This window comes from Myotis daubentonii, chromosome 4, assembly GCF_963259705.1.
Source record: "Myotis daubentonii chromosome 4, mMyoDau2.1, whole genome shotgun sequence".
In the NCBI taxonomy this organism is placed as follows: Eukaryota; Metazoa; Chordata; class Mammalia; order Chiroptera; family Vespertilionidae; genus Myotis; species Myotis daubentonii.
Window position 1 is genome coordinate 112,283,480 of NC_081843.1, and position 26,376 is coordinate 112,309,855.

Here is a 26,376-nt window from a genome sequence, read left to right on the forward strand (position 1 = left end):
GTAGACTTACAAAGGTCCCATTCTAGAATAGAGAGAGCTGTTTGCCTTGGGGATCAGCGGGAGGCCCATCTGAGGGACCTTTCCGGGGGCTCATGATTCGCATGTTGAGATTCATTAGTGCATCCCCCCAGGATCATGTCGTGGGGCCAGAGCATAGGCTGACGGCAGTGGCAGGTGGGACAGTTGGGATGAAGAATGTGTAGAAAAAAACGTTGTGCTTCATTAAAAAGCTATGCATTGTTTTCTAGAGCAGAGATTGGCAGGCGTTTGCTGTAAAGAGCCAGGTCATAATTATTTCCATCTTTGCTGGCCACACAGAATCTCTTGCTGCTCTTCAAGAATGTCATTGTGGCTGGAGAGCAGCCATACGCAAGCCTAAACAAATGGGCGGGGCCGTGTTCCAATAAACTTTATTTACAGAAACAGGTGGCTCGCTGAATTGGGCCCGCAGGCCGCAGGGCACCTCGGTTGAGCACACCACCCCCCCCACCCCCACCCCCCGGTGATCTGACTTTGATTTACCTGGATTGGAGACTGTCATTTGAGCTATTTAACAACTCAATAGTACAGCATGGACAATTACAGCAACCCAAAATAATTCCTGACTCTAGAGATGAAATTTTCGATCCTGGGACTTTCAATTGACTTCCTTCTCACATTTTAGCAGAAGCCAGCCTTGCCTGAATGTGCACATTTCTTTCAATATTTCTGATCTATAAACTTTCCTTGGAATCTTCAGTTCTATTCTCTCATTAATAATGAGCCGAATAAAACCTTTAACATGCATTCATTTTACATCAATGTGAGAGTCATGATTTTACGTATACATACAGGGTTGGCAAAAGTAGGCTTACAGGTGTGAGTATGCAAAACAGCTTATTCTTGAATTATTATTCATGAATTATTGTATTAGTTGTATCACAACTGTAAACCTACTTTTGCCCATATATTTATCGATTTTATTTTTTTGAAAGTGATCCTTTAACAAACTGGACACTGTTAAGAGCACTGGGGTTCTGCCCCCTGGGACAATGGTCTTTTAAACTTTTGGTCTCACACTTTTGTCGGCAAATATTTTTAGCCACCTGATATCTATAATAATAAAGCGTAATATGCTAATTAGACCAGGCAGCTGAATGACCTTCCGGACGTCATTCTGGATGTCCTTCCTGATGAAGCTGTGGCACAGGGAGCCCAGGCAGAAGCAGTTACGGACGATCAGGCAGGCAGGCAGAGTGGTTAGGGGCAATCAGGCAGGCAGGCAGGCAAGCAGTTAGGGGCCAGCGGTCCCAGATTGTGAGAGGGATGTACCCCAAAGGGTCCTGCGAGAGGATGCAGGCCAGGCTGAGGGACCCCGGCCCCTGTGCACGAATTTCATGCACCGGGCCTCTAGTCCTATATAATAAAGAGCTAATATGCTAATTAGACCAAACCTAAGAGAGTTGAAGGAAAGGTTTTCCATTCCTATACAAGGAGGAAAGAAATTTCCATTTTCAATGTCTGGGATAATGAAAGTGGCATTAGATAAAACAGGCAATTTAGGAATGTGATCAGGTTTGGAAGAAAAATGGCAGGGACAATTCATCCAATTTTGTCCTTTTTGGTGTACTTGAGAATAGTCAAGGGGTTAATTTACCTTATGATTTATATCCACTCAGTCTTCTCCTGCATTATTCACCTCTCACCCTAGTTTTTTCTCCTTCCTCATCTTAGACTCATATTTTTCTTGACAGTGTCTCCTTCAAGCACAGGCAGAAGCCACGACACAGTGGCTAAGGCATGGGACCTGGCACCCTGCCCTGGCTAATTACCCATGCCACTTCCCTTCCAACTTTCCACTGAGTTTTCAGTCTTCTCCATGTGGGGCTTTCCAGGCCTAAGGACGGCTCAAATCCATCCGGGAGACGGCTCTCGAGTCTCTGGTTCCTTCCCACTTGGCCATTTCTCAAGCTCTCCTTGGGACAAATTATTTTTAGTTATATCTTCTTTTAGAGAAAAATCACCTTCATTAGCATTCCATTGGAAACCTCCCAACCCCCCACCCATATGTAGAGGACAATTTCAAGGGTTTCATCTCTAAATAATACTTTTCTACCTGTTTCCTGTCCCTGTGATTTCTACTGTTCACTGCCTCTGAGGTCTGACGGCATGTCCCCAGGTTATTGTCCCTTGTTTGTTCTCAAATTGCCTCACAAGTTTAATATTTGCCTCTCACTCTTCAAGAAAAGGAGTCATTTCAACATTTCAAATGGTATTTCCTACAACTCAATTCATCACTGGGAGCATAATTAATATGACGCAGAATCAAATTAGAGTTATGTGAATTTTTATATTTGCTCTAATTGCTTTTTTAATTGAAACTATAAACCCAAAGTTGCCGTCTTCATGACTTCTCCACATATACATTCTTTCACGGTCTGTGCTCAGAGAGCACCCAGGGGCCCGTGCGAAGGAATGGAGGCCCTGAGGCCACAATGTGATTTTTGTTGTTGGCCATGACTCTGGAAGTCAGGAATGTTCAGTCAATACACATTCCAGCGTTCCAGGCCTACACATTCTGGCCTGGTTTCAGCATGCTGACTCTATCAATGGATACTTGAAATGTGACCCATTTTCCATTTTTTTATGCAATTGCCTTAGGCTGACATTTTCTTTGCTCTTCCCACCAGAACCTGTGCCGCTTCAGCCCCAGCGTGTACAGACCAGCTTACTCTGTGCACCCCGAGCTCTAGGACTTGCTGCGCTTTGCCCACCTGACGCGTCCAGGGCGGCGTCTGGGCCTTTGTCTTCTCGTAGAGGGCAGGTGCGAAGGCCGAGGAGTGGAAAAGCAAGATGGGAGGTTTAGTGTTTTAAAAAGAGGGAGTCCTGGCTGGTTTGGCTCAGTGGCTAGACTCGCAGGGGTGGGCAAACTTTTTGACTCGAGGGCCACAATGGGTTCTTAAACTGGACCGGAGGGCCGGAACAAAAGCATGGATGGAGTGTTTGTGTGAACTAATATAAATTCAAAGTAAACATCATTACATAAAAGAGTACGGTCTTTTTTTTTTTTTTTTTAGTTTTATTCGTTTCAAACAGCTGGATCCGGCCCGCGGGCCGTAGTTTGCCCACGGCTGGGCTAGAGTGTAAGCCTGTGACTGAAAGGTCCCGGGTTAGATTCCAGCCAAGGGCAAGTACTTAGGTGGTGGGCTCGATCCCTGGCCCTGGTCAGGGCAGGTTTGGGAGGCAACCAATCAACGTGTCTCTCTCACATCGATGTTTCTCTCTCTCTGTTTCTCCCCCTCCCTTCCATTCTCTCTAAAAATCAGTGGAAAAAATATCCTCGGGTGAGGATTTAAAAAAATAAAAGAGGGAAAGCTTTGAGCCATGTAATACATATAAATATACCCGTGTGCAAAACGCCTGGGAGAAAGTCCAGGTGTCAGTTTTCAGCGCAAACCGTCCAGCTTATGCAAAGGAGCCCAGGTCTTACGCCTGCCCAGGAAGTCGGGACTAGCCGGTGACTTCATACTGAAATCATGCAAGACCCATGAGCTCATGAGCTGGGAGACGAAACCGGATGAGACGCAGATGCTCCGAGGGAGCTTGCCGTCAGTCTGTGCAAGATCCTGCCAACCTGAGGAGGCGAACGTGGCTGAGAGCGGGCCGCTGGGGCTTGGAGACTTCCTTGCAGAGACTTGCAGTGAAATGAAACTGCTTGGTGTCAGCCAAGCCCGTGAGAGATTCTCAGAGAAACCGGAGAAGAACTTGGAAGCCCAGGAACGCGTTCTGTTGGCTTTGTGCTATCTCTGGCCTCAGTGAGTGCTGTTCTCAGTGCTTCCCGGGGTCACCACGGCCACGCCTATTGGACCGTCGTTCCTGCCCTCTATGCATGTGCCTTCTCGTCGTGCACAATCCCAGGGACCATCTTTAAATGGCTTTCGTGGGGCTGTGCTGCATCAGCCTCGACATATCTCTCTGGTCTACCTGAGATGGGCCCTGGGCTGCTGGGCCTGTGCCAGGTTCCCAGAAGCCCACGTGGGGTGGGGTGGTGTTGGGATTGGCGCCCTGGCTTTGGTGGCACCAAGAAGCACTGAGAGACATTCTCAGGAACCACACCCACCCAGGCCAGGCAGACGGAGGGAGCAGAGGTGTTGATCCGAAGGAAGAATCATAGGTTGAATCCAGGTTCAGAACCAAAGCTGAGAAACCGTTACCCCCAAAGGGGGTGAGTTCAATGGAGCAAGGAGGCCCCAGAATGTAGCCAAAGGAGCTTGTCCTGATACCAGAACCTGGTCGTGGAGGGAGGCTCAGTGCTTCACATAGGTCAGTTGTGTAGAACAGAATCCATTCTAGTTGTTTCATGTGGCTGATAGGATCATGGAGGGGGTTTGAGAAGCAGGCTCCAATTTAAGGACTCAGGGGCAAGTCCCTAAGTGACACCCAAGAACCAGGCCACCAAGGGAGCCGTGGTTGCTTCTGCATTTGGAGCAGTGGTTCTCAACCTTCTGGCCCCTTAAATACAGTTCCTCATGTTGTGACCCAACCATAAAATTATTTTCGTTGCTACTTCCTAACTGTAATGTTGCTACTGTTATGAATCGCAATGTAAATATCTGATATGCAGGATGGTCTTAGGCGACCCCTGTGAAAGGGTCGTTCGACAGCCAAAGGGGTCGCGACCCACAGGTTGAGAACCGCTGATTTGGAGGCTGTTTTTGAAATTAGGGACCTGGCTACAGAGCCCCTAGCCCAGCCGTGGGCAAACTACGGCCCGCGGGCCAGATCCGGCCCCTTTGAAATGAATAAAACTAAAAAAAAAAAAAAAAAAAAAAAAAAGACCGTACCCTTTTATGTAATGATGTTTACTTTGAATTTATATTAGTTCACACAAACACTCCATCGGTGCTTTTGTTCCGGCCCTCCGGTCCAGTTTAAGAACCCACTGTGGCCCTCGAGTCAAAAAGTTTGCCCACCCCTGGGCTAGCCCTTGCCAAGATCAGGAGGCCACTCTAATCAAGGGCCCACTGCCACCTGGAGCCTCCCTGGGCCGGCTGCCATCAGCACCACTACATGAATCCACAGCACCTGCTCGGACACTTGGGAGGCCAGCGATGGAAGGCTGAGGCCTCTGCTCCCACCACCACAGGACAGCAATGGCCCATGAGCAGCCGGACTACAGAAGGAGCACAAACAGTGGACACAGGGAAGCCTCATTCTGACTGGTCCTCCTTCTAACAGGTGCAGGGCGCTGCCCCGAAGTGTAGACGGAGGGCCACTTGCCAGACACCTTAAGCGCTGAGTTACAATCAAGCTGTGGATTTAATCCGCTCTCGCTTCTATGCGTCATCTGTAAAAAGAGGATAACAGGCTCACCTGCCAGCCTCACAGGGTTCTGTGGGAGGTGCAAGTGAGATCATGTTTGTAAAAGCACCGTCAGTTGGGAGTGCTGCCTAAGTGCAAGGGGCTGGTTATGAGCAGGTGGTATTTGGCCAGTTTGTACTTGACGAGGAGGAAGAGCCACGTCAGTGAGAGTTCTGGTCTGCTTCTGCCCGCGTCATCCCAGCCTGACTCTGCATCCGCCTTCAGTTTCGGAGGGCTGATCTACTGGAAGCGAGCCTGGTTAGGCAGAAAGATCTGGTATCTAATGCGAGACGCTGTCTCATTTACTGACTGCATGCTTTAGGTCAGGTTTCATAGCCCCTGTGAGCTGCTGTTTCTTCATATGTAACATGGAGATTGGATAAAAATAATGACGTGTGTCTCAGCCGTCTCTAGGGTGGTTGTATGGTGAAGACAATCCACGTGGAAGTGCTGGGGAAACTCAAAGTGTGAATGGTGATGGTCCTTTACTGTGATCGGAGCCAAATGAATCCTCACCTTACAAACTCTGCCTGCTTCACCCTCCTCCCCTCCCGGATCCCTAAGCAGCCTCCATATTCTCGTCCTATCCTTGGTCTAAATTGGGGCACAGCCTCCATGAGCTCAGTCAGTATCAATGCTGGGGTGCCAACGGCAAAGTCAGGACTGGGCCAGAATTGGAGGTCGGGAGAACATGAAATGGAAGTTAAAGGTGAGTCTACAAAACAGGGGTGGAGTGGGGCTGTGACCGGGTTGAGTAGAGGAGATACTGGAAAGGTCCAAGGTCAGACCCCAAACCCACAAGGAGAAAGGGGAGAGTTGCAAAGTCAGTGGAGCACATATGAGGTCAGAGTCAGCCAACATTGATAAATGGGTTGGCCCCAAGTCTCCAGCCCTAGGAGTTCCCCAAGCCATGCCTCCAACTGTAATGAATGCTGTAATCTAGATCAAATGCTTAGGTGGCCCCAGAGCGAGGCCAAGAGTAGAGATTTGGGGCACTGGGCTGGCTTCACGTCTCAGCCTAAAGCTCTGCCACTTGGCTGGCTGTTTGTTCCTCCTACAGGGACGGCTGTCTTTCCATCTTCACATCAACTCTCCCATCCTTCGGAGACAAGAGAGTCCTGGTGGAAAGCCAGGCGGTGCCAAATCTGACCTCACACTGAGCTGCCCATTCTCATTCCCAGTCCCTCATTGCCCCAGCAGTTTCGCGGGGGCTGAACAATTGCTGCAGTCTACGGGCAGGTGAGCTCATTGCCTGTTTCACGTGCTTTGTTTGCACAATGGCCAGGCCAAGTGAGGGGCAAGGTGTGGCCTAGCGGTCACCCTTAGAGGCGGGTACAGTTTACCACGTCCTGGGAGAAGGCCGATGGGACCTCCAACAGCCACCTGTGCCACCCAACCAGCCCCACTGATGCCGTTGAGGGGGCCTCTCATGGTTTGTTGTCTGCCCGGTTTACTTGCCACGGTGCCTGACCCGAAAGGCTCAGTGTGCATTTGTAAAGCCTAAACTGCCATCGAGCTGCTGAGTCGAATAAGTAAAAACCAACCGACCAGCCAAACTGACGGGGGCGGGCGAACGTTCCCATTATGGTTACCAGATTCAACAAATAAAAAATACAGGCCGTCCAGTTAAATTCAAATATCAGATAAACGATAAATAACTTTTTTAGTAAAAGTATACCCTGTGCTATATTTGGCTAAAACTATTAGATGTTCATTTGTATCTGAAACTCACATTTCCTGGGTTTTCTCTGACAGCCACAGTTCCTGTGGAATTCTGTGGCCAGGGGACCCTTGAAACGCACCGGGGCTCTTCACTCTTGGAACAAAGCCCGGGACCCTCCAGTCCTGACGCCAGCAGCTCCACTCCTAGCGCTGGGCCAGGGGCCTAGGGGAGTTCCACGGGAAGGGCCGTGCATGCTGCGTGCTCCTGGGAGCGCCCTGGGCTCGAGGTGCAGAGACAGCTCCTGGGAAATACACCTGCAACTGAAGTCAGCCAGCGCATCTGTATGTGGGCGCTGTAGCTACCGAGAGCTTCCTAGAACAGCGGTTCTCAACCTGTGGGTCGCGAACCCTTTGGGGGTGGAATGACCCTTTCACAGGGGTCGCCAAAGACCATCGGAAAACACATATATAATTACATATTGTTTTTGTGATCAATCACTATGCTTTAATTATGTTCAATTTGTAACAATGAAAATACATCCTGCATATCAGATATGTACATGACAATTCATAACAGCAGCAAAATTACAGTTATGAAGTAGCAATGAAAATAATTTTATGGCTGGAGGTCACCACCACATGAGGAACTGTATTAAAGGGCCGCGGCATTAGGAAGGTTGAGAACCACTGTCCTAGAACCTTCGAATTTGTCTTCGCATTTGATTCCTCCGCATCCCCGAGTAGGGCCAGGCACGTGCTATCGATCACCTGTGCTGAAGATGGTAAACACTCAGTGACATGGCTGAGTCAGTGCCCGGGAAGCAGAGACCTGAGTGGCGTCCTGGCTGCCAGGCTCTGAGACCAATTGCATCTTTCCTGTTCTTATTGGCACACACCGCTTTATCATCACGTTCTTATTGGCACACACTGCTTTATCATCACAGTTGAATATGTTTTCCCAAAAGCCATTGCGTTATGTTTTTTCTGTCTATAACAGTATATTAGATTATTGCAGCAAACTTGAAAAGCACAGGTGAAAAAGGAAGAGGAATCGGCAAAGGACGCAATTCCACAATCGTGTGATAGCTACTACTGACGTGTAGGTGTATGGTATTCCGTTCTTCACATGTATATTGGCATGTTATGTTTCAATCAGCGTGGGCTGCTATAGTAAGATGCCATAGGAAGACGTTGGAAAGCTTGTTTTTAAACCTACCAAACAAGAAAACCACAGCCATACAAAACACATTCCAAACAGACAATTGTTTCAGACCCGTGACCTCTGCTTTACTTGTTCTTTCTGGAAGAAATACTCTCCCGGGACATCATTTCTAATCATTGCTAAGTCCGAAGTAGTGTCAAGTTCCTGAGGAGAAAAATATAGGAGCAAACTCCAAGAGTAAATTCCTAAACCATGGAAGAACCACACACCCGCGACCTCAACAACAGGGACTGCTTTGGGCCTCGATGTTGACCAGCCGTAATGAGAACTGACAAATTGCACGGAATAGTAAAACGTATCCAAAGCAGAGCCTGAAATTGGAATTCACTCGTGCTGGGGGACTGAGGAAGCACACCATAAGCCTAATTACGCCATGTCCTCCGTTATTCTAAACGTGTGGCTGCCACCTAGCGGCGGCCATGAACTCTACTCAGGGTGGAGGAATTTCCCAGTTCACCTTGCCCAATGGCAAGCACCATTCTCTGCTAGGGCTGACCTCAATTCAAAATCTTTTCCCATTTCTCTGTTATGGTACCTTCCCCTAGTTCTGCCTTTTAATCAATACAAGGTCACCCATTTACTCTTTCTAATGCCAAACATTTTCCTCCACTTCTCCATGCCACTCACTAGTCCAAGAGAGCCAAGCTCGCTGTGTATCCCGGCGATCTGCACTGTCTCTTTCTGTTTCCTGGCACGGGATGCAGGGGCTCCTTAGGAGAGAAGCTGCTGGAAGACAGCTGAGAACAGCAGCACGGCCGTTACTTAATGGCGGGATTAATGAGCTAAGCGTCTCTACATTACTATTTCAAGGTTCGCAAATAATAATGCTGGTAATAGCAGCGGTTTGTGGTAAGAATCTATGTAAAAATATTATGTATCTTTTTAATATTTTCAATTAAGGGTGGATATGTATACATGTATATGATATGGGGGGAAGCAAAATGGCCAACAGATAGTTGAGTTGATACAAAACATATATAAGGACAAAATGACGAGACAGTGGTGAAGCGATGTGGCATATGTCAACATGAGAACCGCTCATTGAAATGTTTAAAGATTGGGCCAGGAGCCAATCCCTCCGGCAGGTCATGTGACTGTCTCTTGGGACATACCCTCATCAACATTGAGCATGAACAGATTTTTTTGAGTCTTGACATGTGAAACATGGCAACTCTGATTAGCTGGCATGTATTCCACTCCTATTACAATGCAACATTTTTAACGTTTATTTTCCACAGGTCATTGATCTTACATGTGTAAATTATTCATGTCGGTCCTCTGACAGCTGTCTGCACACATTTAGAAGAAACAGATTTTAATCCAATTCAAATAAAGAACAGAAACAGTGGGAGCTCTGTGTCCCTGGAAACGATGACTACTAAAGTATGACCTTCACAAACTGGAAACAGAGGAAACGGCTCTCCTTAAAAGTGAAGATTGTGTGTTTGTCTATAAAGTCTACATTGTTCTGTGCACACACACACACCCACACACACACACACCCCGCATACACACATACACGCATACAAACACAGACACCCATGACGCACATGCAGCTCGTCTAGGTCAGTGTTCTGACGGGACTCACAGGCACAGTGACTGATACACTCAGGAAACAGCTGTCCGACACCGGGGGGCTGCATCAGGTCCATTTCCTGCCCCTGACATTTTCACGATAACCCCAGAACTTCTGGAAAACACCAAGGACAGTGTTCACTTTAATACTTTATCACCAATGGCCTTGGAAAGTGTGCTCCCAAGCGTGTCACCCAAACTGACTCTGAACCTAGTCTCTGACCCAGCATCACCTCAGTGACCTCAGGGATCCTTGTAGGAAGCACTGGGGCCGGACACCTCCGATACCAGCAGTGCCTCACCCGACGCCTGTGCCACCGGCCACGAACAGTCCACCCACCACCTCGCGTGTATTTAGTACTTGACAGTTTTCTAAGAGGTTTAACAGGACGCAGGAGCCCAGTCACATACATTCCTTTGCTGTTTTAAGAGGCAGGGCCATGATGGTCTCATTTGTTTCTCTAGCCCAGTGGTTCTCAACCTGTGGGTCGCGACCCCTTTGGCGGTCAAACGACCCTTTCACAGGGGGTCGCCTAAGACCATCCTGCATATCAGATATTTACATGACGATTCATCACAGTAGCAACATGACAGTGATGAAGTAGCAACGAAAATAATGTTATGGTTGGGTCACAACATGAGGAGCTGTATTTAAAGGGCCAGAAGGTGGAGAACCGCTGCTCCAGCCCATTGCTCCACGGACACAAGTGCCCGGCTGAGAGCTGGGTCAATGTTTGCCAAGTTGAATGAACCTCAGACACTGGCAGAAAGAGGAAAGCTGGTAAGTGGAACACACAAAGCTCTGATTTCTTCTCTCTAATGAAATCACTTTGAAAAGAGAAGTGAGGACTCCCAGTCTCATGAACCAGGTCCATCCAGGCAAAGTCTGCAGGAACTGACCGCTGCTTCTGTGAGGCACTGACTTGGGTGGGGGTCATGCCTGCAAGGGTGACAGTGGGGACTTCTGCGGCTCTGCTCATGTCCTTTTTTTGTTCCTGGGGCTGGTTAGATGGGCGTGCTCTGTTTGTGAAAGTTTATAGTTGCACACTTACATGTGTTTTAATGTATGTGTATTAGACATAAAAAAAAGTTTAGAGAAAAGCAATTCTTTATAGGCAATCCAACCTCAACTAAAAGACCCTCTGAAGCTCATAACAGTTGTGTTTACCCTTGAACATGAATTAATTGCGAGTCTGGGCTGTGGACCAGATATCCTGGCCCTGCCCCTCACTCACTGGGAGAGCTTGGCTGAATTATGTAATATCTCCAAGATTCTGTTCCCTCATCCATGAAGCAGGCAATTAACGCCAACATAACTGAGGTGTTGAGAAGACCAGGCAAGACTGTTCACGCCCAAGATCTGGCACCTGGCCGGCTCTCAGCAAATGACGGCAGCCCTCTTATGACTGTTGTGATGTACACAGATCTCAGATTCAAGTGTGCAGGTCATTCGACTCTTCAGCTGTACCCAGCCTTATTTTTTTTTTTTTTTAATCCTCATTCCATTGGGTAGCAGAAACTTACTCAGCCATTTCAGATTTCCTACCCTCATCCAAAATTCAGGTGGCTCACATACACTTTCCCAAACTCTACCTGCTCGACTGTTCCTGCTCCATCTTACGTTGGGCGGCCGTCAGCAGATCCTACCCGCCAGGCTCCTGGGAGTTCTTCAGCGACCCCTGGGTTCCTCTGGGGACCGTGGGGTGCTGTGCGGCTCCTCGCAGGGGTGACGATGCAATGTGAGCCTGTCTAGAGGTGTGCGCACTTCCTGCTCTGGGATGGCCACCACCAGCACCGTATCTGGGAAAGGGGCTCGTCTTCCCCCAGCCCCGCCCCTGCCCACCCTGCCTCAGCCCATGGAAGGGTCAGGAATCCCTGTATGAGCAGAACGGCTAGGCTGGTGTCACGCAGACTCCGAAAACCAGAGAGAAGTTTCTCTGTCTCATGTGGTCGTCTAGCCTGTCACACTGGTGGGCAAGCTGCTGACCAGGACATTGTGAACATATATATCTGGCCTTGTACTTTTTAAAAAAATATGTTTTTATTAATTGCAGAGGGAGGAAGGGAGGGTGAAGGTTTATTATTTTTTATTATTATTATATTTATTGTTGTACTATTTTTGTGTGTTACAACTGTAAGCCTACTTTTTCCCACCCGTGTATATAACTTAATCCTTACATTCATATAGGATCTTCTATTTATTGTGTTTTGATTATATCTGCTTATGGTTTCTCAAAGGACAGTATGTGAGATGACACTAGGAATTACATAGAGGGAGATTTAAAATTTTTAACAGCTATGTGATAATTTTATTGTAAAAAAGTATGAAGTGTGCTAATTAAAGGAGAATATTAGGGAAGTAGTAGAATAGGTAGCATGCGTATATTGTAAAAATTGCAAAAATTATACTTGGGCGACTCGCGGTGGATAAATATCACCTGGTTGATCTTCAGTAAGACATGTAGTCTGCGGGGGGGATGATTTCATCTGCTTCGCAGAAGGAAAAACTGGAGCTTGCACATATGAACACGGCGCTCTTTCCACCATCCAGGCTTTGTGCAATTCAAGGCACCTGCTCTTCAGTTCCCCGTAAACATATGGATTGGGATCCGAGGGTTGGACACAACCCCCCTAGTAGCATGTTTTACCTTCCTTCCGCCTCAACAAATCTGGAGACTCCTCGGTTCATACATTTTTTTTTAATTTTAAATTTTAAAAAGCAGATGCTCACTTAGTTTTATATGTAACCACATTCACATGATAAAATTTAATGAAATTCATTTTTCTTTGAAAAACTAAAAGGAGAATTTAGACATTTGAATTTGAACTTTGTTCTGACTCTTAAATCTCATCATTATTAGTCATGAATGTGAGTAAATCATTTTTTCCTTGATGAATAATGAAAAAAGTGCCTTATTTCCAATGAAGCCCTAGCTGGTTTGGCTCGGTGGATAGAGCGCATTGGCCTGTGGACTGAAGGCTCCTGGGTTCGATTCTAATCAAGGGCACATGCCCGGGTTTCGGGCTTGATCCCCAGTAGGGGGCCTGCAGAAGGTTTTCTCTCATCATTGATGTTTCTCTGTCTCCCTCTCCCTTCCTCTCAGAAATCAATAAAAAAAATTTTGAGTAAAAAAGAAGATTCAGAGAATTTCTCAGTAAATGCCTTACTTTAAAATATTCTCTTTACCCTTTTTCCCAAATTGTCTTGATTTTTCAGTCATTTTTGAAATTTTTATAAATGGAATACAAGTTCATTTTTTAAATATTTCTTTTAATGTATTTAATCTAGATATGTGTCAACAGTAATATCCTGGTGCAGAAGACTGACGCAGACTAGTCAGAGAGAGATGCCCACTTGTTCGGTTCTTGAAGAAAACTGGTATGTGTATTTCTTTTAAGTTTAATCTGTGTAGAAGAGCCAACTAATACTCAAAATTAAAATGTCAAATGGTAGGGGAGAAGGGGGGAATAAAACATTTGCCCTTTTGATTAAAAAATAAATAAAACTGGGGGGGGAAAGTCAAATGGTTAACTCTAAGACTTTTTCCCCCAAGAAAAATCTTTTCTTAGTTAAATATATTTAACTCTATGTTTTTGATAGCTTTATGATTAAAAATAACTTTTATTTAATTAAATATCTAATTTATTAGGTTTTTTGTTTAAAATTCTAACCTTTGTGAAAACAGTCAAGTATGCTTATTTGAAATATTGTGTATAAAAAAGACTCAGATAACTAGCATGAACTCACTTTTCTTTTCCCCACAGGTGTGTGGCTTCTGAACTTTAAAAGATACAGAAGTTTAACTGTATCCTTTAAACATAAGGTATTGTCCTACATAACTACTTCCTTTCCATTCTAGGTTTAATTCATGACCCTATAGATTATATTAATCCACACCTATATTGTGGAGCTTCAATGAATACTTAAGACATTTGAGAAGTAGCTTGTCTGTAGAAGGTACATGATACTGAATATTTTTGCATGTTCATTGGTGATATTCACGTGTATTTTTGTTTTCTTGTAGTGTCCTTGTCTGGTTATGGTTATCAGGGTACTGCTGGCCTTATACTTTGAAAGTGTTCCCTCCTTGTATTTTTTGAAAGAGTTTGAGAAGGATTGGTATTAATTCTTCCTTAAATATTTGGTATAATTCACCATTGAAACTATCTGATCCGGGGCTCTTGTTTGTTGGGAGGTTTTGATTCCTGACTCAATCTCCTTCTTACTAGTATTCCATCTGTTCAGGCTTTGTTTGATTCAGTCTTGGTAGATTGTATGTTTTTGGAATTTATCCATTTCTTCTAGATTGTCCAATATATTGGTATGTAATTATAGTAGTCTCTTACGATCCTTTGTATTGTGTTGTACCACTTGTTATTTCCTCTTTCATTTATAATTTTATTTATTTGACTTCTCTTTTTTTCTTGGTAAATCTAGCTTAAAGTTTTCCTGAGATTTTTATTTCCTCCCTTTCACCAAACCTCCGTTCGAACACACACCCGAGTACTCTTCCCTTTCCCCCTTTTACTCTGGTTTCTTCATCTATGAGGAACAGACTTGATAAGTCCTGAAGTACCAACTCTATCATGAATCCAAAAGATCTTCCCCCCAATGGAGAAATCCTATTTTAATATGAGGTCAGGCTTTCTGAAATTAAAAACACTTGCATAATGAAAAATGTGGGCAAAAACTCCTTGACTAAGCAACTTAGTGTCACTGGAGAACAGTGGTGTCCTAAACCAGATTTCTAACAAGAAAAATGAACAGTCTTTTGACTGTAAACCAAACTATTCAGAAAGCTTGCTAGAAGAAGTTAATGAAAAGAGAGTATCAGTGGCATTGAAAAGAACCTCTGAAATTATTCAGGATATTGATTGTCTTCTATCAAGCTCTAAAAAGTGAAAAATGAAATTATTATAATATATTATTAAATCTTAAGGATGTTTCAAATCACTGGTATAAGATTACTAGAAAACAAAAGAATTGTATATATGACTTCTGTACAATAATCTGAGAAGTGACATTTAACTTTGGATGTATTTTACCTAACATGTAAATTTAAAATGTGTATTTATAAAATGCTTTATTAATAAAGAACTATTTTGAAATTTTGAACTGTTTCTTATTTCAGGTTTATGAGAAAAAAATTATAAACTTATAGTTTTATCTTGTGAAGCATTGACTACTAATCAAGGATTTTTTTTAAAAAAAATGCAGTATTGTGTGCATTTGTCATTTGCTATTTAGTCTCTCTATTCCGAACATTTTTTCAAAAAAACTATGAGAAGAGAATTAGATCTTAAAAAAGAAAAGTAGGTAATATTGCTCCAAGCTAAGAACCAAGTACTTCAGCAATGACTAAATTTCATCTGAGCTGTTGTGAACCAGATATGTTCATGTCTTTTGAACAGCTGAAAAGACTTATTTTACTAAGTGTGTGAGACTAAATGAGAAGTGAGCTCACCAAAAGTGATATTATTATACCTTGTCTATTGGGAAAGAATAAAATCATACATATAAAAAGACTTCAAGAGCCTGGCCAGTGTGGTACAATGGATAGTGTCCACCTATGAACCAAGAGGTCACGGTTCAATTCCTGTCAGGTCACATACCCAGGTTGCAGGCTCAATCAATCCCCAGTAGGGAGTGTGCAAGAGGCAGCCAATTAATGATTCTCTTTCATCATTGATGTTTCTCTCCCTCTCCCTTCCTCTCTGAGATCAATAAAAACATTAAACAAACAAAACTAAAAAGACTGGTTCCATCTACTCTAGGGACAACCCTACCTTTGCCTTTTCTCTGTCCGATTACATGAACCTATAAATTCCTCTTTGGACTAAACAAGTTTAAGTATATTCCTATTACCAGAAATCAAAGAGTCCTAAAATAAAAGTGACGTGATCACAACTACCAGACTGTTTATCTATGAATCTTAGCCCCAGCGGCACCCCAACTATCAATTGTTATAAAAGTTATTTTCCCTAATATACCTCTAGAAAAGAATGGCTTTGTAATCATTGAAAATGGTTGACTCTAATAGTTGCTGTATGACAATGGTATAATTCACTAGTTTGCAAGTAACTGGGTGATAATATTTGTTCCAAATTTTTTCAGGCATAAAATATATACATTAGTTTAGTAAGATATGTGCAATGAAGATCTAACATTTTGTTTTTTTAAAAGGAGCTGCCACTTATCAGGAGCTGACCATTACATTTGTCCCTTAACCCCTATTATGTACAGTTCTGACAGGAGCTCTGGTTTGCCTTGGTATGTAAAGAAATTGGGAACTAGCAATATTGTATTTCTAAGAGTGACCTTGACATTTCTCTCTCTCTGGAACCGAACCTGGGACCCTTCAGTCTGCAGGCCAAAGCTCTATCCACTCAGCCAAACCAGTCAAGACTCTTTAGATGGAAGTGAAAACAACCTCAAAAACAATGAGGGACAGGATTCATTTCCAGAGCATTCACAGATGCCATTTATGTTGCAAGTCTTCCTTCCTGAATTGTTTTCCATTTTCAACTGAGGGATTATTTTAAAGCAAATAGATGAACTTGGTGAAAGGGAGAAAGAGAGTGAGGAGGGAGTGTGAGAAAGAGAGGCTTTGTAATGACTTCCATGTGAGGACAGCCTGGGACCCCTTTCTCCAACCTCATCTCCTTCCATCCTTTCTGTCCCTTTATGGTTGGAACACATCATAATTCCCCAACTTGTACACTACTTCAAAACTCTGGGGTCTTACTTGGACTGCTCTGTGTCCATGTAGAGTTCTTTTTTCCTCTTTTTGGTACGGATTCCAAACCCTCTGCCTTTCTCCTTTCCTTCTTCAAGGGAAAAAGAAGAGAGGAGAAGAGCCCTGGCTGGTTTGGCTCAGTGGATAGAGCATCAGCCTGTGGACTAAAGGGTCCCAGGTTTGATTCTGGTCAAGGGCATGTACTCTAGGAGAGTTTTTCTAATTACCTTTTCCTGTCTGTGTGAGGTACACTCCCCTGGGGCCCAGGGCTATCCTGTGCTTATCTCTGTCATGGTTCTAGTCATATTGGATGAAAATAATCACTCTGATCCTCTTTTCTAATTAGAGTGGTTTTCAACCTTCCTAATGCCGTGACCCTTTCATATGGTTCCTCATGTTGTGGTGACAGCAACCATAAAATTATTTTCGTTGCTACTTCATAACTGTAATTCTGCTACTGTAATTTTACGATTATGAATCGTAGTGTAAATATCTGATATGCAGGATGTATTTTCATTGTTTGCGACCCACAGGTTGAGAACCACTGGTCAATAGAGGATCCAGAAATTGACCCAAGCCATTATACTCAATTAATATTTGACAAAAGTGGCAAGAACATACAATGGAGTCAAGATAAGTGGTGTTGGGAAAATTGGACAGATACATGCAAAAAAATGAAACTAGACCACCAACTTACACCATACACAAAAATAAACTCAAAATGGATAAAGGACTTAAATGTAAGACAGGAAACCATAAAAATACTAGAGGAATACAAAGGCAAAAAATCTCGGACATATGCCGAAGCAATTTCTTCACTGATACAGCTCCTAGGGCATTGGAAACTAAAGAGAAAATAATTAATTCATTTTCAATGTGCATGAATTCATGCACCAGCCCACTAGTCTCAAATAATAGGCTATAGGGACCTATGAACTAAAAAGGCTAGTTAGCTGCCTCACATACACAAAGATTAGAGGTGAAGGATAATCAGAATAAATATTCCCGTTTCAACAGAGGAAGACTGTCAGGCACATAGCAGTTACTGGTCCGTAGCAATTCTGAAACCGCCTGGGCAAATGTTGCCAGATCTCCCCACTCTGGACATAGGCAATGTTCCTTGTATAGACCCCAGTTCTTCTCTCTGGGAGTAGTTCCCAAGTCTATTCCCCACCCTGAGAAACCTCTGTGGGTTTTGGAATGAATAGGGTTTTTATATTTGATTTCATTCCATCCCATGTGCCAAAAGTCACACCCGTAATTCTTTCAAGCTACGTTCCTCTCTCCAGACAGAATTACTGCTAATTTGGGCATACCAGGCTGCTGTGTGGACATGCCCGTGAGCTTCCCTGGAGCCGTTTGCCAGGCAGTGTGAATTGCTTAGGTGGGCATGCTGCTGGGAGGCAGAGGGCGGACTTTCCGACCTCTCAAGTTCTCCATTAAGAATGCAGCCCTCATGAAGGAGTTGCCTGGAGCCTGTTGCTGGTGTTGTGTTGTTCTGCTCTCTGGCAAGAGTCAGACAGAGCAGCTTGAGAAGCAAAGGAGGGTCATAAACTCTCCATCAGTACTATAAACTCTCATTCTTTGTCACAGCATCAAGCCTCCCAGCCAGGCCCTGCCTCTTCCTTCACTCTCCTGCAGGCTGTCACTTGAGTTCAGAAAATCTTGCCAATTGGCCTGGGAACCAAAGCCAGTGGGAGACCCCAGGGGGAAGCTGGCTGTCACCAAGCACATGCCTTCATGGCCGCTGTTACCTGCAAGCAGCCGTCAGAACCAAAGCAAGTGTGTGCACCCAGGAGAGCCTGGGAAGCGGCGTCGGACCCTCTCTCTCAGGAGTCCCCAGGTTCTCTGGGTCAAGGAGTCCCAGCAACTGTCCCTATTGTATGATGTGCCTAGTGCCGTGGTCGGCAAACTCATTAGTCAACAGAGCCAAATATCAACAGTACTTCTTCAAAATAGACTCGCCCAGGCCGAAAACCGACTTCTGCGCATGGGCCGCGAAGTTTCAATCGCACTGTACGCGCACCCACACGTGGTATTTTGTGGAAGAGCCACACTCAAGGGGCCAAAGAGCCGCAGTTTGCCGACCATGGGCCTAGTGTCTGCCAGGCACCTGGCAAAAGCTCTGGTTTTCGTGGGCAGCTACGGCTGGCAGGCTATCGGTGTGTCTGAAAGCCCTTTCCTCCTGGGAGTGACCGATGCCTCCACGGCTCACTTCATGCTGATCTCTGAACTGAGTCTCTTAGTGTGAACTTCCTTCTAAAGTACAGGATTGATCCTGGGAATACAGGTGAACTCCTTCTAAGTACCACACCTATAACGTGGTCAGTTCCTGCTTGCTGAGTGCTCACATAAAGCGATGCCTTGTAAGGGCGATTTAGGCTTTGCTCCCCAAACCAGGCTGAAGAGCGCGTTAAAATGATGGATTTCCAGAAGCAGTGCTAGACGTCCCTCATCTCGGAGGTTTGGGATGGAGTCTAGAGCCTGTGTCTTAAGCTCTTCAGGCATAGCGGTTAGGTCTAGTTAGTCGCTGTAAGAAATAATCCCCATAGTTTAGTGGCTTTACGCAATGGAAGGGCCTTTTTTTTTTTGCTCAAATAACAGCGTGGGGCATGCACACTTGGTTGACAGAGAGCTTTCCTCCACATGGTGATTCAGGGACCCAGGCTCATCTCATCCGTGCCAAAGAGGGAACACAGAACATTGTGGCCATGAGGACCGCAGAGCGAACCCATTTCAACAGAAAGCAAACAGGACGGAGCACGTTTCTTCGTCCTTCCCACACACCCCACCCGCCTGCAGAGCTCCCATCGCAGGGCCTCCGAGGAAGCCAGTTGACAACGCACAATCCCTAGCCCAGTCCCAGCATCACAGAGCAGAGACCAGGAGAGAATACAAGCAATAGAACCCCATTTCCCTAAAGGAAATGCTGGAACAAAGAAGGACCTGTCCGCCCCCCACCCCCACCCCCACCATAACCAGCCATCTAACCCTGGGTGCCCGGGGCCCCGGCTCAGGGCCAGCCTCTCAGGCTCCAGTTCTCCTCCTGTGTCTGTTGCATCACAATTGCACGAGGCTCTTGCAGCTACAGGCCTCCTGTCCCTCCCAGGACTGAGAGGAAGGGAATGCGGTGATGGCCCAAGTCCACGCCTCTTACTGGGAAAAGTAAAGGGCTTCCCAGAGCCCCCCAGCAGGTTTCCATGGGTATCTCCCTGGCCAAGATGGGGTGCTTGGCTTCCCCGGGCCATGGGGTGAGCTAGGACAGGCGTGTGTGCCCAGGGCTGGACCCAGGCTGCCCAGAGCAGCACGGAGGCCATGCTGGCAGAAGCAGAGGAGGAGCATGGGTGGTGGGGTCATACAGGGGCCAATTTGATCTGATCTGTTTCCTTGCGAAGTTGACAGGATGAAAGACGTGTGAACTGGGCCAGGGGGCCCTTTTCAAACTGAAAACGTGCAACTTCCCTGCATCATCATTCTATTTCATATGCCTGTTTTCTTAAAGATAGATCCCCTCTCCCCTCCCACCTCACCTTGAGAACTACCAAAGGAAACGGACTATGGTCCGACTCTACTTACCCTCCAACCTCCTCCCTCCCCACGGTCCCCTCTGCTGCTCAGCTCACCACCTCCTGTGACAGCAGCAACTTCCTTCCAAGGGCCGTGAATTCACCAGGACTTTTCTCACCAAAACCTTCGTCACCCAAGGACTTCTGCTTTGGCAAATTCTTCTTACTAGGAACAGGCTTCCTCCTTTCTGTCACCTCCTCCAAGACGTCCACCCTGACTCCCAACCTATGTGAAAAGTCCCCCCTGCTCCCCCCAGCACACCCTTCACTCCAGTACAGTTTATCGATCTGCATTTATCTGCGAAAGCGTCAGCCTGGTGTCACCTTCAAGGCGTGGGCGTCAGAGCCAGGCTCCCCGGATGTAAGCCCTCCCTAGCTGTGTGATCTTGGGGAGGTTACTCTAATGACTTGGTGCCTCCGTTTCCTCGTCTTTAAAATGGAGATATTGATATTTCCTACCTCAGGGGACTGTGAGGAGAGAGTCACTGTGTGTGAGTATCTGTAACAGTGCCCTGTGCATAGCAGGGGCTACACGAGGGTCTGATATAAAAAGGAAGAGCACCTATTCCCCCAAGTCCCTCCTCTCCATGGAGACACTGGCCTCACTGTCTCAGGCTGTGGCCAGCACGGTCCCAGGCCCCCTCCTCTCTGTGTGGTCCTGGCTGTGGTTTTGCACCTGTGGGCCCTGAGTATTTGTCGGATGAACGAGGACTTAATGACTCACCGAGCGATGTTCTAAAGGGGGGAGGGGGGGAAAGGAGGGACTAACCTGGTGACCAAAGCCAGCACATTGCCAGAGCTGGGCCTTAAAACCCAAACCAGCCTCTGGGGTCTGGAGCTCCGCAGCCTCCATGACCAAGTGTGGGACCTGCAGGGACCATCGAGGATTGGGGCTGTCCCCCTCCTGCCTCCCAGCTACCCATCGGCCATCGGCGATGCTGCTCTGGGCGTAGGCGAGGGCCCAGGCGGCCCAGGAAAGGGCAGCGAGGCCCTGGGAGGGAGGGCACCAGGCCCGGGCTCCAGCCCAGGGGAAGGGGACCCGCCACGGGGACGGCTGCTCCCTCAGTGGCCTTAGCTCTGCCCTGGGTGCACCCCAGGGCTGCGGCGCCTCTGAAGGGCTTTTCCCAGCCCCACGGGAGGCGGCCGGGTCAGCTGCACGGCTCTCTCGGAGGCCCTGGCTCTTCAGCCATCGGAAAGCTCTTCCACGGGCCCGGCCGTGGGAGCTCCCTCAGGCCACCGGCTGCTCCGCCTTCTCGTCCGGGGCTGGGTCTCGGGGGCCATCGGAAACCCAGTGGCTGGGCCAGGCCCTGGCGGCTCCCCAAGGCCTGCGCCCCTGCTGCGAGGACTTGCCTCGGCTCCCACAAGCAGGCTGCCATCGGCTCAGCCCCCCGGGCCCACTGGCTTTTCTGGGTCTGCGTGGAGACGGCCTGGGTCCCTCTTCCTGCTCCAGCCGGGGGAGGCCCCCCATTCCTGCTCCAGCCAGGGGAGGCCCCCCATTCCTGCTCCAGCCAGGGGAGGCCCCCCATTCCTGCTCCAGCCAGGGGAGGCCCCCCATTCCTGCTCCAGCCAGGGGAGGCCCCCCATTCCTGCTCCAGCTGGGGGAGGCCCCCATTCCTGCTCCAGCTGGGGGAGGCCCCCCTTCCTGCTCCAGCCGCAGGAGGCCCCCCATTCCTGCTCCTGCTTGGGGAGGCCCCCCATTCCTGCTCCAGCCGGGGGAGGCCCCCCATTCCTGCTCCAGCCGGGGGAGGCCCCCCATTCCTGCTCCAGCCGGGGGAGGCCCCCCTCCCTGTGCAGCCGGGCTGGAGCATCAGGTGGTCTGGGAGCTGCGGGCCTGACATTTCCTGGGAGGGAAACCGCTGGGTCCCGAACCCCGTCCCGTGGAAGGCAGTTCCCCCTGGGCTGTCTGACCGGCTGTTCTCCCCCCTCCCCCCGCACCCACACGTGCTCACCCTGTAAACGCCCTCAGGTGTCAGAACCTTCCAGGGGCCCTGACCTCAGGGAGCGGACTCTGCCCCGACCCTGACCGGGACCACGGGGCCTGCACAGAGGGGTGCTGCCCGCATCACGCCCCTTAGGGAGACACCGGCTGGCCGGCCGCTCAGAAGCCATTGCTGCTTGTCTGCTCCTAGAGGAGAGCTCCTGCCCCCGGGGGTCTGTGCAGAGCCCAGCCACTGGCCGAGAAGGCGGGAGAAGAGCAACAAACACAAAGGTTTGCTCTGAAGGAGCCCCTCCATCACTCTGAGCTCTTCCCCGAGGCCGCCCAGAGCAGAGCCAGCTCCTGGGCCTGCCCCACCCAGCTTCCTGGGGGCCGTCCTCAGCGGGAGCACCCACTCCCCAGGCCCACCCTGAGGGAAGGGGCACCCACTCCCCAGGCCCACCCTGAGGGAAGGGGCACCCACTCCCCAGGCCCACCCTGAGGGGAGGAGCACCCACTCCCCAGGCCCACCCTGAGGGAAGGAGCGCGTGGCTTGTGGCTGCAGGGGTGGGTCTAGGCCAGTGATGGCGAACCTTTTGAGCTCGGCGGGTCAGCATTTTGAAAAGCCCTAACGTAACTCTGGTGCCGTGTCACATATAGAAATTTTTTGATATTTGCAACCATAGTAAAGCAAAGACTTATATTTTTGATATTTATTTTATATACTTAAATGCCATTTAACAAAGAAAATCAACCAAAAAATGAGTTCACGTGTCACCTCTGACACGCGTGTCACAGGTTCGCCATCACTGGTCTAGGCTGAGAGCGTGAATGGTCACACCCCCACCTGCAGCCAAATCCCATACAAAGGATCGTGTCCTCACATTAAAAATAAAAGACTGATGGGATGAACCAGCCCTCACGATGCGATAGCTTTCTGCGTGGAAGGGAACGCAGAGCGATCCGGGTCCCTGGTGTCCGGGCATCTTTGGTGGCGGGACTCCCTCTGGCCTCTGCTGGAACCTTAAGGAGATGCCCAAGGGGCTGCTGTGAGGTGAGAGAGGGCCCAGAACCCACCGACCCACCTCCTCACCCTCCCACCCTGCCCGAGGCTCCTACCCCAGAGCCTAGGGTCCTCTAAAGCCACCTGAGCGCCACTCACCACCGAGGGGCAGTGTGGCCCGGAGCTGGCCGGGCTGGCTCACACCGCGCTCGGAGGCCTGGGCACAGCTGAACCCGGGCCTTTGACAGCGGGATTCACACACGGAACAAACGTCCTGCCCGCGTACAGCGTGACCCACCCTGCCTTAGCTGTAGGCCGGTGGCTCACTGCTCGCCCATTTCTGTCTCCGTGCACGTCAGCCATTTCTCCTGGTTGTGGTGTAGTCCGGCCCCACCGCCCGGGGTGGGGATTAAACAGCAGAAATGTGTTGCCGCACCATCTGGAAGTCCAAGGGCAAGATGAGGGTAGGGCTGGTTCCTCCGGAGGCCTCTCTCCTTGGCTTCTAGAGGCCCCTACCCCCCCCCCCCAACCCGTGTCTTACATGGTCTTCCCTCTGTGCATGTCTGTGTCCAATGTCCTCTTTTTTTTAAAAAAAAAAAAATTTATTTACAGAGAGGAAGGGAGAGGGCTAGAGAGAAACATCGATCAGCTGCCTCCTGCACACCCCCCGCTGGGGATGTGTCCGCAACCAAGGTACATGCCCTTGACCGGAATCGAACCCAGGACCCTTCAGTCTGCAGGCCGACGCTCTATCCACTGAGCCACACCGGTCAGGGCCAATGTCCTCTTCTTATAAGGACACCAGTCGTGTTGAGTTGGGGCCCACCCGGATGACCTCGTTGTAACGTAGCTGCCTCTTTACAGACCTTATTTCCAAAACACAGTCAGGTGCCCAGGCGCTGGGGACTGGGGCTTCCACACAGGACACTCAGGAGGGCGGACACCATTCCCCCATAACAAGTGGCTAAACTGCACCTTCAGTGGTTCATTCAAGGCAGATAGGACGCCGTGTGCCCTCAGTTCTTCTGCCTTTAAAAGCATTCTCCGGAGCCTTATTTTCGTTCATTTTTCCTCTGAAACTAGGAAGGCCCTGCTCCTTTGACTTCTCACCCTGCGCGTTGTTGTGGAGAAAGCTTGAGGCCGCCGGACTCCTCTCCAGCTCTCACTGGGACACGGGCGGGGGGGGGGGGCCCTCTTGGGGCAGCGCCAGCCAAGCAGCAGGAAGCCTTGTGCCCCGCGAGCGGCCCCAGGCGAGACCCCCCGCAGAACCGTCCACTGGGCCAGCGCAAGGCTGACCCCGCATCTCCAGGAAATAACATAGTTCTGCTTTTCAGCCGTGAGGTTCCGGTGGCTTGTTACCCAGCAACTGAAGTCTGAGCCGCAGAACCGGCAGATGTGGGCCCTGGGCCACAGTGCAGGTTCCTGAGGTCATCTTAGGACTCAAGGTCATGGGGTGGGTGACTGGGCTGGCCTTGTTCCTCTCCAGCCGCAGACCCAACAGCTGCGGGGCAGCTCCCGCCAGGTGGGCCTCTCCCCTCCTGCGGCTCAGCAGCAGGCGGCTTCCTGGGAATCCGGGCCCCGTGTAGCCTCTCTCAGCTGCAGGTTCTCAACTCCGTTTCCCCCTCAGCTCCTGGAGGCCCCGAGCTGGCTCTGCGGCTCTGGAACCCTCTCTGAGCACGGGGCGCTGCGCTCCTGTTTGGCTGGCCGTGGATTCGGCAGCCTTTCCCTGGATCCTGCAATCACGGTCGCTTGGGGTCACAGCGGTTTTATTTTACTGCCCAATCCCATCACAGGCGAAGTTGTTGTTTCTCCATTTTTTTAAAAATATATTTTATTGATTTTTTACAGAGAGGAAGGGAGAGAGATAGAGAGTTAGAAACATCGATGAAAGAGAATCATCGATCAGCTGCCTCCTGCACATCTCCTACTGGGGATGTGCCCGCAACCCAGGTACATGCCCTTGACCAGAATCGAACCTGGGACCTCTCAGTCCGCAGGCCGACGCTCTATCCACTGAGCCAAACCGGTTTCGGCTGTTTCTCATTTTTTAATTTTTTTTTGGAGGGGGGCGATTTCCTGTAGGAGAAAGAGGTACGTAAATGCTCATGAAATAAACTTTCTTTTTTAAAAAAACGTTCTATCACAGAAGAGATACATGCTCATTCTAAAAATGAAAAAATAGAAAAGTATAAAAAAGAAAAGAACATCACCAAAATATCATGACCCGGAGATAAGACACAATGTTTGGGGTTTTTCTCTTTCTTTTTAATAGAAAAGAAACTGAAAGAAATACACCAAAACATTAATGACAACACGTAGGTTTCTGCTAAATCTATATAAATGATATACAGAGTACATGATACATGTGTTCCTCTATCTTGAAGTCTTTGTAAATAAATTTTTATTGGTGGCAAAAATATATCATTGAATGATTATGTCAAAATTTATTTAAACATTTCCACACTGCTGGATGGTAAACGAGTTTGTAATGCTTTCTTTTTTGGCAATTATAAATAATGAGAAGAACATCTATTCAAATCTGTGTTTATGGCTCTGAGAATTTCTGCATGATAAATTCCTAGAAGCGGTATTTCTAGGTCTCTTACATATTCCTACAATTTCTCTGGGTAGTTCAGTGATTGTATCATCTCACTCTCCTGCCAACTCAGTTTCTTCAACAAAACAAAACTTTTCTAAATTAGTAGCCAAAAATAGCATCGGCAAAGCTCCCTCTTAAAAGTGGGAAACAGAATAAAAATGAACAGATCTTGGCAGGTTGGGACCATAGCTCAGATGTTACAAAAGAAAGCTCTTGGTTTAATGAGTGGCTGACATACAAGATTGAGGGGATGCAACGTATCCAAAAAGCACCACGGGAATCATAAAAAGCTCCCCAGCTTAGGTCATAACACTAGAAGTATGGCGTCCGGAAATGGAGGGTGCTAGCGCTCTGCTTGGAGCCAGCACCCGGCCGCACACTGCACAGGGAACATTGACAGATGGCCCAGGTTCACAGGGCGATCAGAGCAACCAGACCAGAACCTGTGTTCCCTTGCCTCTCTCTGCGGGCCTCAGTAGCCACGTGTACATTATGTGATACACCCCCTTGCCCAGAGCTGCCTGACTGAGGTGGACAGCGGATCCCAGGAGGGTCTTCCAAACCCCTGCGGGAGGATGGCGCTGGGAATCGAGAGTCACAGAGATGAGAGCCACGGTGTGAAAGGCAAGGCTGCAGTGAGGACCTTGGGCTCCTCTCCTGATGCCCAGCGGCTGCTGCCCCAAGTCCCGGGTATTTCATTCCATCCAGGGCTCTGGGAAGGCAGTTCCTCGGACTTTGGTGTCCCCTGGTGGATAAG